We start from the raw sequence: 18,045 nt of genomic DNA, 5'->3' as shown, positions 1-18,045 counted from the left end.
CTAACTTGCTTTCTTGTAGCTTCTCTATGCCTAGAGCATCCTTTCAAAAGGAGGTGTTGCCTGAGGATGGGAGGATAGTAATGGATTATTTTACTGCTAATGGAAATGGAGTTAATATACTGCAAGCCTAATGTTAAATATTTTCTGCTCACATGTCTACAACTGTATGACAAACAATTTACCCTTAGAGACCTTTCATACAATTATGTAAATAGGTTCAATGGGGCCTGTCAATAGGCTCAAAGAAAGGCCCTTGTTTTTTCTGATGTAAGTTCACAATAACTCTATTGACTTCAGCTGATTGACGTTTGGGCAGATGGTTGGGTTGGTTCTTATTTTCTGGTCATCCATTCCCTGACGACTGACCATGTCATATATTACAGAGCCCACATATAGCACTCTGAGCATTAAGTTATTGTTCTCATACTAGCTTCTGCCTGATTGGGAGCAGGAAGTATTGGAAGTCTTGGGCCAGATTCTATTTTTTTTTCTTTGATAGCTTTTCACATCTTAATTGAACTGGGGGCGGGGCTGCACAAGATGCAGGGTAATGGGGGAATCAGGCCCATATTGTCTATCCTCGTGAGAGTTCGAGTCCAGTTTTGGAGCTTCAAGGGGTTTGAACTGTATGGCCAAGATTTCAAAACTTGGGGTGCTTATCTGATATGGGCCTGAACATTTTGGGGTTCACCTATCATGACTGCTAATTGGCCTGCACTCCACACAGGAGGCCGTCAGGCTGAAGAGAAGGCACAACACCTGGGTTACCTAGCTCAGCCTTCACAATGTCTAGCTGACTCTGGATGTGCTGGGCTGAGATCCTCACGCTAGCCCTGCAAGAGCGGAATTGGCCCAGGTGGGCCAATCAGCTAATTAGGCTGCAAACAGGGGTGCTTTAGGCTTGAGGCAGTTGGTTGGAGAGAGGCTCGCCTGTGCAGGAAGCGGTAGGGCCTATAAAGTCAGATAGCAGACGGGGTGGCTGCTGAGAGAGGGCAGTTACTCCCTGGGAGCAGGGTTTGCTGGCTGCTAGAAAAGGCTGCAGTCAGACAGACAGATTCTGAGAAAAGAGTTCTTGAAGCTGGTACACCCTGAGGGAGAAGAGGAACAAGCAAATAAAAAGCAGTCCAGGGATGGGTCAGTCAGGACAGAGAGAAGAAGCCCAGAACTACTGAGCTGAGTGACCCTGGACTGGAACCGGGAGAAAAGGGCAGGCCTGGGTTCCCGTACCAGCCCCTGATGGTGTGGCACAGACCTGAAGCAGTGAATGGGCAGACTGACTAGGACTGATGATCGACTGTACCCCAGAAGGGGGAGGTCTGAGTGACTAAGTTATGAAGAGGACACTATAGTTCCTGGGATGAGAGAGGAACTGCAGACCTCTACTAGACACAGAATGAAGGTGTGCAAACTGCGATGGGGTGTTGCCCTTGAGAACCAATCCCTAGAGTGACCAGGAGGAAGTGGCGGAAAAGCGGTGAGTGAGGAACCTCATGACACTGGGTATGCGCTGAATCTTTAACAGCAGCCGTGACACAGTTATTCCCATCCTCACATTATATTTTCTCACTGGCATAGCCGATTCTTCTAGTCAGCCATTTGAATTCCTTCAAGACAGAACCTTTAACCCTGAGACAATGTTTCAAAGAGAAACAACAATATTTCCATAGATCTCAAAATACACTTCCAAGTTGCTTTAATGAGGCCAGTGGAATTCATTTCAACCCTGTATAGATCCAAGGTGCATTTGCTGGCTATGCTACTGTCAGAATGATGAGGCTGGTTCTTTGTCTTCTCTTCTGAGAAATGAAGTTTTTTTTTTTTTAAACTTTTTTATCACTATTAACATATATGTAATATAATGTAATAGCAAATCTTATTCAGAACCTGTATTTATTACCTTTTTTAAAAGACCCATTTGTGTTTGGTCAAGCTCTTAGTGTTGTTGTTGTAACTGGTTCAAATACCAAAAGTGGCAGCCATCCATTTATAAAACTGGCTTGATCCTGGTATAAGGTTTTCAGTCCTTTTGTCCCATTGAAAGGATTCCCCCATAGTTCACTTCTTTCTGCCACTAGCATGGGGAACTATGCCTTTGTCCAATCAGTTATCACACATCTGGTGGTGGAACACCAGAATAGCCAGGTTGGATCATGCCCAAGGTCCTCCTTGTCTGGTGTTCTTTCTATGAACTTGGCCAGCACCAGCTGTTTCAGAGGGAAGGGCAAGGAAATTTTCACCTCACCCCATGAAGGGCTCATCCTAATCCCTAGTAGTTAGAGATTAGTTTAAACAGGAGATTGTTCACTGAACTGTTTTTAGCGTAAATTATAACTCTGGATATACTTGTTATCCCGATAATTGTACAATCCCTCATTGAATCTTGCTGAATTCTTGCCCTCTGTGACATCCAATGGCATCTTTTTTCTCCTGTATCAACAGGATGTTGGGATGTTCATGCTTCAAGGCTTCAGCTGGCCACCTGCAGGGTCAGGAAGGGATTCCTCACCCTTGCCTTCCGGGTTATTTTTGTCTCCTTCCTCTGAAGCATCAGGGATGGTCTCAGTTGGAGATGAGACACTGGACAGGAAGGGCCAGGGCTCCAAGTTGGCACCAAGCATTCTCTCCCTCACATGCTTGGCTGGCTGGTTCTTGCTCAATGCTCAAGATCTAACTGATCATCAGTTGGGGAGGAATTTTTCCCCAGGTCAAATTGGCAAGGACTTTGCAGGGGAGGGGGACGGTTTGCTTTCCTCTGCAATGCAGAGTGCGGGTGATTTGCCAGGATTATCTGGGTATATCTCACTAAATAATTTCCCTGCCACCACAGTGGCCTCTGATGCAGGTGCATCTCAGTCCCTCCTATTCATGGTGGCACATAATAGTCTAGTCTCCTGTGGGCTGTCATGCTTTGGTCTCATTTCGGTTGTTGGGTTTAGTGTGCAGGTGCTGGGTGGGGTTGATGGCCTGTGAGAGACAGGAGGTCAGACTATATGATGTCATGTTCCCTTTGGGCCTTAAACTGAATGAGAGGCCTGGCACCATTAAAATATATGGTCTAAGGTAGGCACACAACTGTAAATGGGTCTTGTAAAATGTCTGGGTTTGTCAGCTGGGCCGGCAATGACTGAGATTGGCACTGCTGCTGTGTAGCTTTCACCTCCTTCTTCCCGGCATCTGAGTTAGCCTCTTCCTTTCTCCCTATGTTTCTAAACCTCATCAGTGATACAAAATGTACTAAGAGACAAACTAGGTGAGGGCCTGTCTTTTATTGGACCAACTTTGGTTGGTGGAAGTTACAAGCTTTTGAGCTACACAAAGCTCTTCCTCAAGTCTGAGAATAGACTGTAAATATGCTATTAGGAGAGGAAGTTTTGCTGTTGCAGGAATGCACTTTCCATGCCAGAGGTAGGTGCGTTTCAGTGTTGAGCAAGTGATCTCTGTGTATAAGGTGCTTTGTGATCTTTTAGTCTGAAAAGAATTATGCAGCACTTAATGTAAGCGACTAAACGGTCTAAAAATGGCAGGGATGGGGAACAAGAGATTCAGTTTAATAAAAAAACCTTTGTGGCCCTTTTTCTAGGTAGAACAATGGCTTCCCCAGCCCAGTCTGGTCCCCATGGCTTGGAAATTTTAATTCTAGCGCAATAGAAAATGAAAAGTGATGCTATTTTCCTTTCTTTATTGTGACTTTAAAAAATTTGAAAGCACCCAGCTGATTTTACGGCCTGTAAATTGTGTATTTGTGCACGAGCAGTGTGTGTTTGTGTTGGCTTTTGAACCAGGTCTTCCAAGGGGGGAAAATATACCTCTGGAATGATGTTAGCTAGGCCCTTGCGCACTAATAAATGTAGGTGTTAAAGGCTTGTTTTTGTGCTGTTTGGTTGCCATAGAGATGGTTACATGAACTAATAGGCTTGTTTTTGAGAAGTTTACAGAGTTGCCAAGTGTTCTGTTTCTGTAGCTACTCCTTCTGCTTTTACGTATAACCATCAAGTGGAATTAGTTTAGAATAACAGCCTTGGCAGTTTTAATATGCTGACAGCAAGAAGGGACTAGGGGAAAGTATTTAAGAAAATGGCCATACAGAGCTACCAAAATAGATTCAAGAACCGTCAATGAGGAGAGAGATGTCTGTAGTGGAATCACACAAGGTTATTTTGAAGGCTGGTTTGTGGATTTGTAGTTTATGGGCCATGAAACGTCCACATTGTCTCCGTATTAGCAGAACAAGAAAGCATGACTCTCAGAGCAGGAGGGTGAGGCTGGAAGATATGAGCCAGAATACCCGAAAACAGTCCCAGGTGTAACAAAAAGAGAGCAGGGAAATTAGTATGAGCAAGCAATATGTATGGTGAGATGTATGGCACAGGCCTGCAGAAAGCAGGCTGATGGGAAGAGAGAGAGAAGAATAGGATTTCAATCTTTTTTTTTTTTTAGAATTGTTATGCTGGGCGGTTGAGCGGAACCTCCCTGAAGCTGGTGGGTGCAACAGCTGCCTTTCATTCAATGTAAAGAGCAGCTGAGTTCCTTAAAACTGGTTAGCTGGGGCAATAAGTGCTACCACCCAAAACACAGCCCCATGCAAGAATGGGGTAGGATGTGAGCCATGCAGGCCAAGGAGTTCCACTGTGATCTGATATTGAGCTAAGGGGTGGGGCATTGATTTGATTTTGTGTATGAGAAAGCCAAGGAGGCAGCAGAACATGCACTGGGAAGGTGGCAGTCAGAAAAAAATCTAGCGGCAAAGGGCTTTTTAGACAAAGTGTCTGTGTTTCGCAGTTCCAAGCCTCTTTCAGAGAGTATTATCTCCTGTTGTGTGATTCTTCCTTTGTCTGGGGAAACAGTTTATGTACACTCTTGGTAAAAATAAACAGGATTGCATCAACGAATATACCAGACTCCAACAATTCTCCTCCTGTCAGAAAGACCCTACTAGACCCTGAATTTTGCTACTTGCTCAGCTCAAAAGGCGGTAACAGGATTAAAAATGTATCCGGTTCTGTGTCCAGTTTTCTGATTTGAACTTTGGAGAATAGCTTGCTTTGCATGTGTACATCTCCTGTGCAGGCTAGAGTTGAACTAGGAAGAATTGCAGAGTACCATAGGTAGTGGAAGCTCCTTCACTGGAGGTTTTCAAAAGGAGGCTGGATAGCCAGCTGCCTTGGATGGTTTAGACACAACAAATCCTGCATTTTTGCAGGGGGTTAGACTAGATGACCCTTGCGGTCCTTTCTAACCTTCTATGATTCCATGCCTGTGCCCCCAAAGCTATGAACCTTGCCACAGCCATCCAGGCCTCTGTTGCCTCCAGAGTGCCTTGGGCTCTACACTGAAATCCATCACGAAGCTATGGCTGGGGCAGGACTGCATGTTGCTAGCAGAGCCCATCACACTACTGCCTGCGTGGATTTCCTGTCACATCCGGGTGCGCTTCTGGTGCTGGTGTTGGTCTGGAAAAGCCTGTGTGGCTGGTGTGCCTTGGTTCCCCATCTGTACAATGGGATAGTCCCTCCTTTCCAGGGGCGCTGTGCAGCTAACAGGAGCTGCTCAAGTGAGGAGGTCCATATAAGTATCTAGAAGGATTCATCATCTACTTTTGGCAAAGAATGGGTTGTCGTCAGGAGCAAACATTGTTCTGCAATAGTGTTCAAAAATGATTTCCCTTGAATAATATCACCAGCCTGCACCCCTTGAAAGACCTTGGCTCTGTGATGGGGGGGATGGTGAGACGTTGAAATCATACCAGCCCCTTGCACAAACAGCTTTCAACGAGGCCAAGAACATAACAATCATTTGTAGGTCAATGTCTTTACACAGAGTACTTTGTGAAGAACTAGTCTCACATCTTTTCCTCCATAGTGAGATCGTTATCAAGGCCTTAACGTTTTAACTTCTCACTGAAAATTCAGCATATAGGACTAGATCCTGGTCCCACTTAAGTCAGAAGCAAAGATTCTTAAAACTTTAATTGAGTTGGGATCTGATTTCAGTGAGAGCAGGAAGAAGCCTAAATACTCAGAATTTTGAACTCTGGTGTTTGCAGAGTCTGATGCGATTTGCAAAATAAATCCATATGGCCTGTTGTGTTCCTTTAGTGTTATTGGACCTAGTGGGCATCAATCAGCTCTTCAAGAAAGGAAGCATGGTTAAAGGTTAAAGGCCTCAGACTGGAAACTTCAGGATAGTAATACTTGGTTACTGCAAATAGTTGGGCTCATTCAATGAGTTCTGGTTTCAGTGAAAGTTTTTTGCATGAATAACTGAGGACAAAAACTCCCTTAACATTTGGGAAGTGCTCTCAGATCAAAACATGTCCCATTTCTTTTAAACTGTAATGGGAAATCAGATAGGGAGATTCTAGGCAGAAGTTGAGAGTGCCTCTCTGGGTCTAAGAGCTCTGTTAAAGGTCCACAAATCCCTGTCTAAAGAGCTGAGCTGAGACCACTCCAAATCAGTGGATGGCACAGAGCTGGGTTGACTTAAGCTGAAGCTGCAGAGAGAGCAGTAGTCACTTATGTGACCCTTCCTCCCCAGCAATTAAAGCTGAAATTACTTCTTCTGGGTCAGGTGGTAACGGCTGAGCACCTGGAATAGCCTGGGCAGTCCTGACCTGCCAGAATTCTTGGACTCCACCTACTTAGGGCAACAAAACTGAGTGGGGAGGAAGAAAGTAGCTAGAACACGTTCATAACTGCCAGAGGAGGGGTGAGAGTGGGACTATTGCTAAGACACCTTGAGCATGTTGGAGTCTTATCTGGGATGTTTGCTGGCTTTCCCAACTTTGTTCTGTTATTCCCCCTTCTCCTGCCAATACATTTCTTGTTTTAGCAAGAGTGGGGGGAAATTGCCTATCCAAGGGGCCCAGCATGGTATAACATTTCCCAGGTTTCTGGGTAGGGGCTTGCACCGGTGTTTGTCTTTAGAAGTAACCCCTAGAAAATTGAACCCAGCCCCTTTTTGCTGCTGACAACACCCGGTGGAAGGGATACACATATTTTAATGAGGTTTCTTGTTCAGTGTTAGAAGAAACTGACACTTCCTGTGATCTTCTACCACTGTCACATGGCAGAAGGCACTGCAGAATTACTAAGTATTTATATACCTTCGATCACTCATTTGATCTCATGTAGATTACAAAAGCAAGCTCTTTGGGGCAGTGACTATCTTTGTTCTGTGTTTGTACAGCACCTAGCACAATGGGGTCGGTGGTTCATGAGGGGGACATCTAACTGCAACCGTCATACATATAATAATAATTAATAGATGGCTGCAAATGTCTCTTTGTGAAAAAGTGCCAGAACAGAGAAGCACCTATACCAGGAGCTTAATCAAGCAATCAGCTTAGCCTTTAACAATAAACAGACACCCAGGAAGCAGGCAAGATATTAAAGACCAAAGAGCAGGTGAGGAAGTGACTGTTAATAAACTCAGGGTTATATTAGGTGCCGCCTGATGACATTATTCACTGGGTCCTTTTTACTCTTGGTGTCTCAGTTGAAGGCTCAGGGTGAGAGACATGGAGGGGGCCAAGCCTGCCACTTTAAGACAAGGACAATCCCCAGTGAAATCTGCCTGGGTACAGGCTGTAAATTTGAGCTCTCAAGGTATTCGCTCTTCACTGTTTAAAATAGAACTTAAATGGTTCAGAGGCCTTTTGTGGGTTCTCTACACAAGGGTAAATCTCAACCTTAATAGAAGAGATAAAAGGCGGCATAGTCCAGTGAAAAGAAGTCAGGACACCTAAGCTGTAATCTTGGCTCTGCCGCTGATTTATTGATCTTGAGCAAGTTACTTACCTTTCTGATGCTTCTTTCCCCTCTCTTTGTCTGTCTTGTAAGTGGAGATGGTCAGGAATCTTTTGACTAAAAATGTCAGAAAATGCCCATTTGTTGAAACCAAAACTTTAAATGGGAAGTTTTCTCAGATCCAGAATTTCTGGGAGGATAGGGAGGAGAGAGAATGAACTGCCCCAGAATATGCAATAGTTGGGTGGTTAGGACGTCAGGGTATGTCCATCGCAGAAGAGGGGGTGGAACCCTGCGGCACTGAGTCTCAAGTCCAGGACTATAGACTCAAGCTTGTGGGGTTCATGCTACAGGGCTAAACATAGCCATATAGACATTCTTGCTCAGGTTAGAACTGGGGCTCTGAGACCATCTTTCTTGTTGGATTTCAGAACTCAAGCTCCAGCCTTAGTGGGAATGTCTATATGGCTATGTTTAGCCCTGTAGCATGATCCCCCTGAGCCTGAATCTGTAGACCTGAGCTTAAGCCTTCCTGCTGCAAGGTTTGTGTGTGTGTTTGGTGGGTTTTTTTTAGCAGTTCAGACATACCTTTAGTCACCTGGGATGTGGCAAACCCAGGTTCAAGACCCTTCTCTGAATCAGGCAGAATATGACTTGAACCTAGGTTTCTTTTTTAAAAAAAATTGTTTTTTGAAAGGTCTCATTTTATCCTGATTGCAGAATAAAACCATGCTGAAATTTTTCATGAAACAGAATTCTTGTTTTCCAGCCAGCCCTACTTACAGGCTGTTACAGACAAGGACTTCCTCAGACTCTGTATTTGTGCACTGGTGCCTGATCTCAGGTGGGGCCAGTAGGAACTCCGCTCATTATTTATTTATTACACATTGTGGTAGCACCTAAAGAGTAATGTTAATAGAGAAGGGGATGGACTCTGCACCCCAAACTGACAACATTCTGAACTACATTTTCCTCAAATCTCCTAGAAAGTCTGGAAGGTTCCACAAGATTCTACAAAGGTCCAAAACGTTCTAGGAGGTTGATGAAAAAGGAATCCACATGTGGAATACTTGAAACATTTTACTTCAAACATTCTGTTCTCCCTTTTGTCGCTAACAACAAAAACTGCACCCCCAGCCCAGCACCCGGTGGCGTACCAAGTGTCTCCAGCACCAGGGGGCCAAGCCTACATTTGCACCCCCCCCAGGTCTTACGCGCCCTCCCTGCACAGGGCAGGAGGGTTTCTGGCACTGTTCCCGAGCTGCCCCAGGGAGGGGGGGGTCTGTACCTGTGGGGAAGGAGGGGTGTGAGGCTTGGGGAGTGCAAATGCAGGCTTAGCTCCGCTGCCCCCCCCCCCCTCCCCGCACTTACCCCATGCAGTGCCCACCTCCCCCACTGCACCCCTGCAGCCCTGTGCCAGCTCAGACGGGGGTGGCCTCACCCTCTGGCCTGGGGAGGGGGGCTGGGCCGGCCCTTCACAACGCACGGGGAGGTGCTGAGGGGTGCCCCTCAGAGCCTCCTGCGCCCCCCATTCTTCTCCCCATTGTGAAGGGCTGTTCTGGTGCCCCCCTGCAGGCCGGCACCCAGGGGCCTGGCCCTCTCCACCCTCCTTGGTACGCCACTGTCAGCACCCCAGACAGTCACCTGGATCGCCTGCCCCTAAATCCGGCCCTAGACCCCAGAATAGCCAAGTACTAGATTGAGAGCAGGGATTTGAACCTAGCCTATCACATCCTGGGCACAGGCCCTAACCAGACTCTAGAGTCAGCCCCTTCTCTTGAAGCTGTTCTACTTTGTATTAACAATTAAGTATTCAGTGGTCCAGTGAAGCTAGAGAGTGGTGCTATGTCCTCATGTTTCGGGGCCTTTCTTGCTGATATGAGAGGCCCAGGTTCCATTCCCATCTTTGTCTGATTGAGGGGTGGGAGATGAACCTGTTTCTGTGACAATCCAGGTGAATGCCATCACCTGCATGCTATTGGCTATTCTAGGGTAAGGCTCTCTGACTTGATTAATCTTTTGACCAGATTTAACTTGTTTCTTATATTATTTGAATCTGTGTGCTTATTCCTAAAAATAACTAGAAATGCAATATACCAGGAAATAAAATTCCCCAAAGGGATGGGCAGAACATGATTAGAAGATTTCCTGGATGAAAATCTTACTAGAGCAGCCAAATATGTTAAATCAAGCTGAAATTCATGAGTGTCTTCTAGGATCTAGTAAGAAACTACAATAAATTTGACATTCCCATGAGGTTTTAAGTATTGGAAGAAGCAACACGAGTTCTGGATTCTACTGAAATTGACTTGGAGGGAATGTGGAATACTCTCTGGGATTGTATAACATCTGGGAAATCTATTGAGGAAAGTAGGAAGTATTTAGGGCAATGGTCACAGATACAAGGAATGAAATTCTTCCACCCCCCTCCATTAACTGTGCCTCCAGCTTCATGCTTAAAATACACAACTCAAGGCATGCTATTGTCATCTCCAAAAATGTGTTCTTAGTTGTCTTATTAATTAAGCATAGGCAACAATAGGGAGATTTTCAAAATATATGGACAACCTGGTAAATGGGTAAGATCAAGTTTTAAAGAGACACATATATAGAATGTGAAAAAGCCCTCCACTGAATCAAGGAAAATTTCAATTTACAACCATTTATTTATTTTTGTTGTCATAGCACTAGGAGCTCCCGTGGTAGATTTCTTCAAATGCATTGAAAGAAACCAGATTGTTAGCATGTGAGCTCTTCAAGACACTTTTCTATGTTTGTACAGCACCTAGCACAAATCCCAGCTGGGTCTTTAAGAGCTACCATTGTATAAGTATTTACCCATCAGTCCAGCCCCTAGTGGTCTTATAATTAAATTGCAATGTGCTTGTGATGTGCTAGAAATAGCTGAAAGAAAAATGCAGGATAGGAGAGAAAATAGGGTGACACTTTGGTTCACATTGGTTCCAACATGAGGTCTCCTATGTTGTCATGTGAAATACTTATAAATCCTGGTCTAATCTTTGCATCCGTAAGAATGGATTACTGATTATTCCAGTGCTGTTTACTGGGAGACCCAAGCTTGAGAAGTCACTAGCTAGCTAGACTGGAAAGGGCTGGTGTCCCAACATGGGGCACTGAGTGTCAGTGGAGGGTCTCCCAATTTATGCTGGTGTGGAGCTGAACAGAATTTGACCAGCTGATTGTATTCGCACAGTGGTGTAAATCCATTGAAGTCAAGGGGCCAAATTTTGCCAGTGTCTCCAGTGCTTGCTATCTCCTGAAAATCTGCAATAGCCACTGATGCCAATACAGCTAAGGGCAGGATTTGGCCCAGTAGTCACCCCAGTGGAAATGAGAACTAAATGAGGATCAGTTAACCTGAGGGCTACCTTAGGGGAGTGGAGAGCATCACATAACTATGCAGCGCCCCAGAGGTCTGCCCAACACCCATGCTGATGAGCTTCAGAGACTAAGATCCATACAGCTTTCCTCAGTCACTGGGTCAACTAATACAAACTGGCATTTTTCCTATTGTGTAGCAATAGGGATGGGGCAAATTGGAGCTTTGACTGGAGTCATCCCAGACTTACACCGTTGCATCAGAGATCAAACTCTGACCCTTTACTTCCGTGGCATTACTCCTGATTGATTGCCAGAGTAATGAGATCTGAATTCAGCCTTTGTGTCCTTCTCGCACTTTCTTCTTCCCTCCTGCCCCACGTGCCTAGAATAACTGCCCAAATAACAAACTCCATCAGGCTCCTCCTTCACGAAATATCTGAATGCCCACTGACTCCATGATATGCTCTAAGTACAGAGACCTTCCCCCACCTCACTGCTTCATTTTTTAAATCCCCATCTAGTGCAGTTTCTCCTGCCTTAGCTGCAGTGCTTAAAGATACAGGGCTGGATTCTGCCTTCCTTACTCGCTTTGATTAGTACCTTATTCTGTGAGTAGCCCAACAAAGTAAGTGGGGACCACTTGGTGTGAGTAAGATCCTATTTTCTGAGAGTCTCTAACCCTTTCAGGTCAGGAAAGTTATTTGTCTAGCACAGCTTTCCTGGAGTACACTACAACCTAATATAAACAGCAGGGATGGAGTGTTACCTTTCTGGTACTGAACAGTGAATGAAAGACTTGCTGAAGGAAATAATAATACAGAGATTTAGCCATGCTAATACTGGGCTAGGTTCTGAGCTCAGACCCACTATTGTAAATCCAGAGTGGCTCCATGGAGTTGCGCTGTGAACTTATTCCAGATTTATGCTGATAATGAAGCAGATTTTGGCCTTCTGACTTGGAACAAAAATTCTATAATAGGCTTTGCTATCTATTTTCGGGCTTTCTATAGTACCCATCTGTGATACAGAGGCTCCTTGGTAAAGGACCCCTGTTCTTCACAAATAACTCTCACTGTAGAACTGGCAAACTCAATACACCAAACACATCTTACAGGGTATTTATCCATAAAGAGTAGCATGTAAGTATCTGCAGGAAGCTCAAACTTGTCAAGACTCCAAATTCCTGTGAGATGTATATCGGGGTAATATCTAAGGAATAATATTGAAAGTATGTCTTATAGACTTGGAGTAAAAAACTGGTCACCGGGATAAAGTGTCTTGGTGGTGATCCATTCAAGCAAGAGGGAGTTGTCGCCTCTCCTTAGTCAGCTGGTGAGGTAATGCAAGGGTCTCTTGCCACATTGCACAACAGTCAGTGGAAAGCCATCAACAACAATTGCAAACAACTGAAACCACTTGGCAGTGAAAAGGAACACTGCAGCCGGTAGATGTGAGACCACCCTTGCTATGAATTAAAGCAAAAGACTGCTTCAGTGTAACAGAATGTAGGGAAAGGCACCCTGCCTCCACTCTCTAAGAGAACCTCTTAAGGAGTGAGGGGTTTTCATCAATATTTGGATCCTGGTTCTTGTGATATCAGCTGGCTCTGAAACAGACTGATCTTTGGGGGAAAGCCTGCTTTATTAGAAAGGAAAGGTAACGACTGTGTAGATCCTGGTTTATTATTTAGTTTCCATCACATTCACATGTAGTTAAATCTTTATTCTTTCTTAAACCTATTTTTAGTTTGTTATAAGGGCTCACATGTGCTGGGTGGTACACAGGAGTGGTGGCTTAAGGTAAAACTGGTAAATTGAGACATGCTACTCATTGAGGAGCAGAGGATCTGGAATTTCTATGAGTAGCCAGTGTCAGGGACTGCATATTAGAACGCAATGAATCAAAGAGACTCAGGGATTGGGGTGCACCTAACAACCTGCAAGGCCAAGTTAGGGCTAGTTTAGCCCAGAGGAGACTGCTTGGGTGGCTGAAAGGCTGTGGTGCTAAAGAGCTTGACGCTCAGCCACCACCAGCAAGACGACCTCTAGATAACAAGGTATCTAGAGAGAACCATCACACCATCATTGTAGTATTTATGTACTACTGGGTGTATCACCACAACTGACAAGAAGCAATGGTTAATACACATTGCTATAACTCTAACCACACCAGAACAGACCTACACAAAAGGATAAATACATTTTGTCATGAGAAGGGTAAGTTCATCCTGGATCTACCAAGAGCATCATAGATATGACAAGGTGAGAGGAAACAATCATATAGATCCTTGTCATTTTTAAAGCCTGGTATAGTTAATTCAAGGAAATTGGATCAGAGATGTACTTTACAGAGAAGTCATAGATTCCAAAGCCAGAGGGACCTCTGTGATCATCTAGTCTGCCCTCCTGTATAGCACAGGTCATAGAACTTTCCTAAAATAATTCCTAGGGCATATCTTTTAGATAAACATTCAAGCTTGATTTATAAAATCAGTGATGAAGAGTCCACCATGACCTTGGGAAGTTGTTCCAATGGTTAATTATACTGACTGGTAAAAATCACATCATATTTCCAGTCTGACTTTGTCTAGCTTCAACTTCCAGCCATTGACCTCTGTAAAAAGAGACCTAAGATCAGACTCAGTATGATCTTGAGGGGCTATGTACTCTAGTGGACACATACATGTGCTGGTGCTAAGGAGACCTGGGTTCTAGTCACAGGTGTACCATTGACTCACTGTGAACTTGGGTAAATCGCTTCTCCTGTTGTCTCTTTGGTTCATGGTTTGGTTTAGGGGCAAGGATTATCTCTTACTGTGTGTCTGTGCAGCAACATGGGCTCTGATCTCTGTGGTGCTACTGTAATACAAATAGTAATAAGGTACCTCATCCATACAGTTGCTAAATCAGCTCATATAAATGTAACTTGTTCACTTGAATAAGACTCTTGTGCATCCCTTCATCTAAAGGGATGTTGCTCCACTCTGTCATGTTCTGTATGTTTCTAGTCTGCTTTGCACTCGGTGATTTAGCAGAAAGAGTAGCCCTGTGCAACAATTATTCCTTGGAATTCAGACAGGGCCAGACCTTTTAAAGGTATTTAGGCACCTCAGATGCAGATAGGCACCTAGTGGGATTTTCAGAATCACCTAGACTCCTACAGATTGCCCTGGGAATTAGGTGTCTAAGTGCTTTTGAGAATCCCACTGGGTGCCTTCTGTATTGTAGATGCCTAACTATCTTTAAATCTCTGGCCTTGCATGTCAATAAGAATGACTGCCTCAAAATTACTTCAAAAAAATTAGGTTTATCTGAATATCAACCTCCAATGACTGTACGCCTTGGGGCATCCTCATGAAAGATGCACTAATGTGTCCTTCTTGACAAAATATCTGACCTGAATGGAAAATGAAAAACATGCTCTGAGCACAGACCTCCATTGTCTTCTCAATATTTACTACCGTCATCTGTCTTCAAATGGGTCACGCAAATGCTTTAATAAATGATCATCTAGTCTCCATGCAGTGAATATAATCACTTCTGCAACTACCCCCCGCCCCCACACTAAATGCTATTTTATAACTAGGCTTGGCAGGATTCAGTTTTTATTGGTAAATGTTGGTAAACTAAACATCAATTTCACCAAACACAACCTGATGAAAAAATACCTCCATGGATGATGATCAAAATTTACAGATAGGCAAAGTAAGAAAAATGATTCTTGAGAACTTATTAGTGTTTAATTTAAGGATATTCACTTTGTATATTTTGACATATGGTGTTTGTTTTTTAACAGTTATAAAATTTTAACTTTATTTCTGTGTCTACTGTCATGAAATTCTGACATCCCCCCCACATTGTCAGATCCCCCCCTAATTTTGCACAACTGTGAAAATTTAAATATATAAAACAGGCTTAAATATCTCTATCCATCAAAACTATTACAAAAGACTGAATTCAGCCACATTGATTGATGATTTACTAGAGCACAGCTTTATGTTGAAAATTGACTGACAATGGTATGGCAAGATTCCACAGCTATTGCCTCTAAATTATTTCATATCTAATGAGCTGAATTGACAAGTCAAAATAATTTTGGTTTCTAGCTTCCAGCCCTGCAAATTCAACCTGGTTTCAGCTAGATAAGCGGAGTTCTTTCCACACCCCTATATGAGCACCAGGAATAAAGGATATACAGGCTAAATTAGCTGTGTCGGCATAATTTATGTCGCTCAGGGGTGTGAATAAACAATCCGCTGAGCGACATAATTTACACCGACAAGCGTTCAAGTGTACAGTGCTATGTCATCAGGATGGCTTCTCCTGACGACACAGCTTCTGCCGTTTGCAGAGGTAGTTTGGTTTTTTTTTTTTTAAATGCCAACGGGAGAGCTCTCTCCTGTCAGCATAGAGCGTCTTCACCAGATGTGCTGCAGAACTGTACGTATAGACATTAGTAACTCCTATTCAGTCCTATGGCCTTCAGTGGGCTTGAACCAGTGTAAGTGATTGAAAATTGTGTCTCATCAATTGAATGGTTTCAGTTGCATTGATAGACATGGGAACTACATAGGTGTAACAGTGGGATTTAGTAAAAAGTTCTGATGAGGAATCCTCTTCTGTATTATTCTGCTCATTCTCTAGGCAATGCTGTTTCTTCAAACACTAATAAAAAGCCAAACTGTTTCTTGTTAGGGTGTGAGAGACAGGATAGTGAGGTAATATTTTCTATTGGACCAACTTCTCTTGGTGGAAGGAACAAGCTTTCAAGCTACACAGAACCCTTCCTCAGATCTGGAGAAAGTAACCAGCGTGTCCCAGCTAAATACAAGGTGGGAAAGAATGTTAAACATAAGGGGTTCAAACAAGCTGTGGGAGATCACTTAAAATTAAATGGGCAATTAAGGGTTAGCAGGCAGTGTAGAGTGTGTGAAAATTGTTGTAATGAGACACAAATCCAGTGTCTGTGTTGAGCTCAGGGTTTTAGTGTCCAGCAGAGTTATAACTGTAACTTCCCAGACTTGTCTTTTTGAAGGTGTTGTGCGGGTTTCCTTTGAGGACTAGATCTGAAAGGTCAGATGTGGAGTATGGCTTTGTGAAAAGTGTTTTGCCATAGGGGGATAGGGAGTTCTTGTCATATCACTTTTCTGTGTGAGTGTCTGGTTTCACCCTATAATTGTTGGGGCATTTCGCGCACTGGATGCGGCACCCCACATGTTGTGCTAGGCATGTGTAGGACACATGGCTCTGGAAAGATGAGTTGTGCGGGTTTGGGAACAAACTAGGTGAGCGCTGGGCCACATTCCTGGGGGGCTGGGAATTGGGCCCAGGCTTTGGGCACGAATTGTCCTCCACGAGACCTCTGGCTTGAGCTAAAAAGGCCATGTACTACACAAGCAATAGTCATGCACTGATTACACAGCAGCTTCCTGGCCTTGGAGTTAGAAAGGGGTACCATGGGAACAGGGTTGGTATAACGTCTTGTTAGAATTGTGTTATCGCTCTTCTTTCCCTCCCTTCCTGGCCATCTGTGCAGGGAATGAGGCTAACACAGTGGGAAGAAGGCATTATCTTCTTTCCCTCCCTTGCATATTTTAAAGAATGTTAGTTTCAAGGTAATGTGCCTGTGCTCTGAAGTAATTCTGTAAATAACAAATGGGGTGGGTATAATTATATGCCTCCCATAGCCATTAATATTCATTTTATAATTTATATTACCAAATAAGGTTTTTATGGGCTGTTGTAGAAGTGTGTATTTACATATTATTTTAGATTAAAAAGTTGTAAAGTAATTAACTTGGGGCTCACTTCGTTGGTCGCAAGGCGAAGGGCAATGAGCGGACTAGAGGCTGTAACCGAATGAATGCTCCTTATCACGCCACCTGGCTCAATCTTTCTTCAATCGACCCTGCAACAAGTTGTGAGGGGTATTGATCATTCTAGCAGTGAATATATGTCAGCAGATTTTGAGGCTGGTGCTGCTTTGAGCTGGTGGGTCCTGGTCTGTGGGGAGCTTGCTTCTGATGATGAGATTGGAGAAGTTGGGGATTGTTTAAAAAACAGAAGTGGGGAGCGGGTCAGGGAAATATTTTTCACGGTGTGATCCTTAGAAAGTATGGGTTACATTTGTTTGATACCCCATATTGGTTCTAGTGTGTGGTGGTAGGTGACAACAAAGGGTGTGTGGGCAGCAGGGTTTTTTTCTATATTGAGGCAGGATCTCCGGGGGTATTCGTGTGGCCCATTCCATGATGTGATCTACTTCTCTGATGAAGTGTCCTTGTTTGATAAAGGTGGTTTTCAATATGTTTGGACGTGTATCTAATGATACTGCTAGATTCTCTCTGGAACAAATAAAGGGAGAAATGAAGGCTCAGGTGATCTTCAGTGGAATTCTACCTGTCCCTACGGAAGAACAGCGAAGGCAAAACAAGATTATGATGCTCAAGAGACAATGGTGGTATAAAGGTGTCTGTGCAATGTTCAGCCACTGGGAGGCTTTCATGGATATATGACTGTTCTCATGGGATGGACTCTACCTGAATAGGGAGAGAAATAGACTTCCGGGATGAAGGTTGGCACAACTGATTAAAGGAGCTTTAAACGAGGACTGAGGGGAGATGGCTGGAATATCCTCACGTAATCTCCATGCCTGATTCTAATATTGATCAGGAGAAAAATAAGAGTAAGAGAGGATACAACAATGGAAAAAGGAACAACAGGTGATAGGAGAACAGTGCCAATACCAGTGCTACTAATTGTGGTAGGACTGAGATATTCCTGGATGTGATAGCTGACAGTTTTCTCCCCCGAATAGTCACTGAACAACAAGAGATGATGCCATTTTAGATTTATTATTGGTAAGTAGGGAGGAGCTCATAGAAGAACCAGTTTTAGGAGACAACCTTGGCTTGAGTGATCATGAGTAATTCAGTTTACACTAAATGGAAGGAGAAACA

At 43.9% G+C, this 18,045-nt stretch overlaps 1 long non-coding RNA gene across 1 annotated transcript in view; it reads left to right on the top strand.

Annotated features, from left to right (window-relative positions):
• Positions 1-1,008: 1,008 nt before the first annotated feature.
• The window catches only part of LOC137154059 (uncharacterized), a 39,789-nt gene continuing 22,752 nt past the window's right edge, over positions 1,009-18,045 (top strand). Inside the window, exon 1 of the long non-coding RNA XR_010920053.1 lies at positions 1,009-1,474. This is a non-coding gene — a long non-coding RNA (uncharacterized lncRNA). The remainder of the gene's footprint in view (positions 1,475-18,045) is intronic.

This window comes from Emydura macquarii, unplaced genomic scaffold, assembly GCF_026122565.2.
Source record: "Emydura macquarii macquarii isolate MOO-44397 ecotype Brisbane River unplaced genomic scaffold, CSIRO-AGI_Emac_v2 contig_1253, whole genome shotgun sequence".
NCBI classification, from domain to species: Eukaryota; Metazoa; Chordata; order Testudines; family Chelidae; genus Emydura; species Emydura macquarii.
This window is presented reverse-complemented; position numbering and strand designations above follow the sequence as displayed.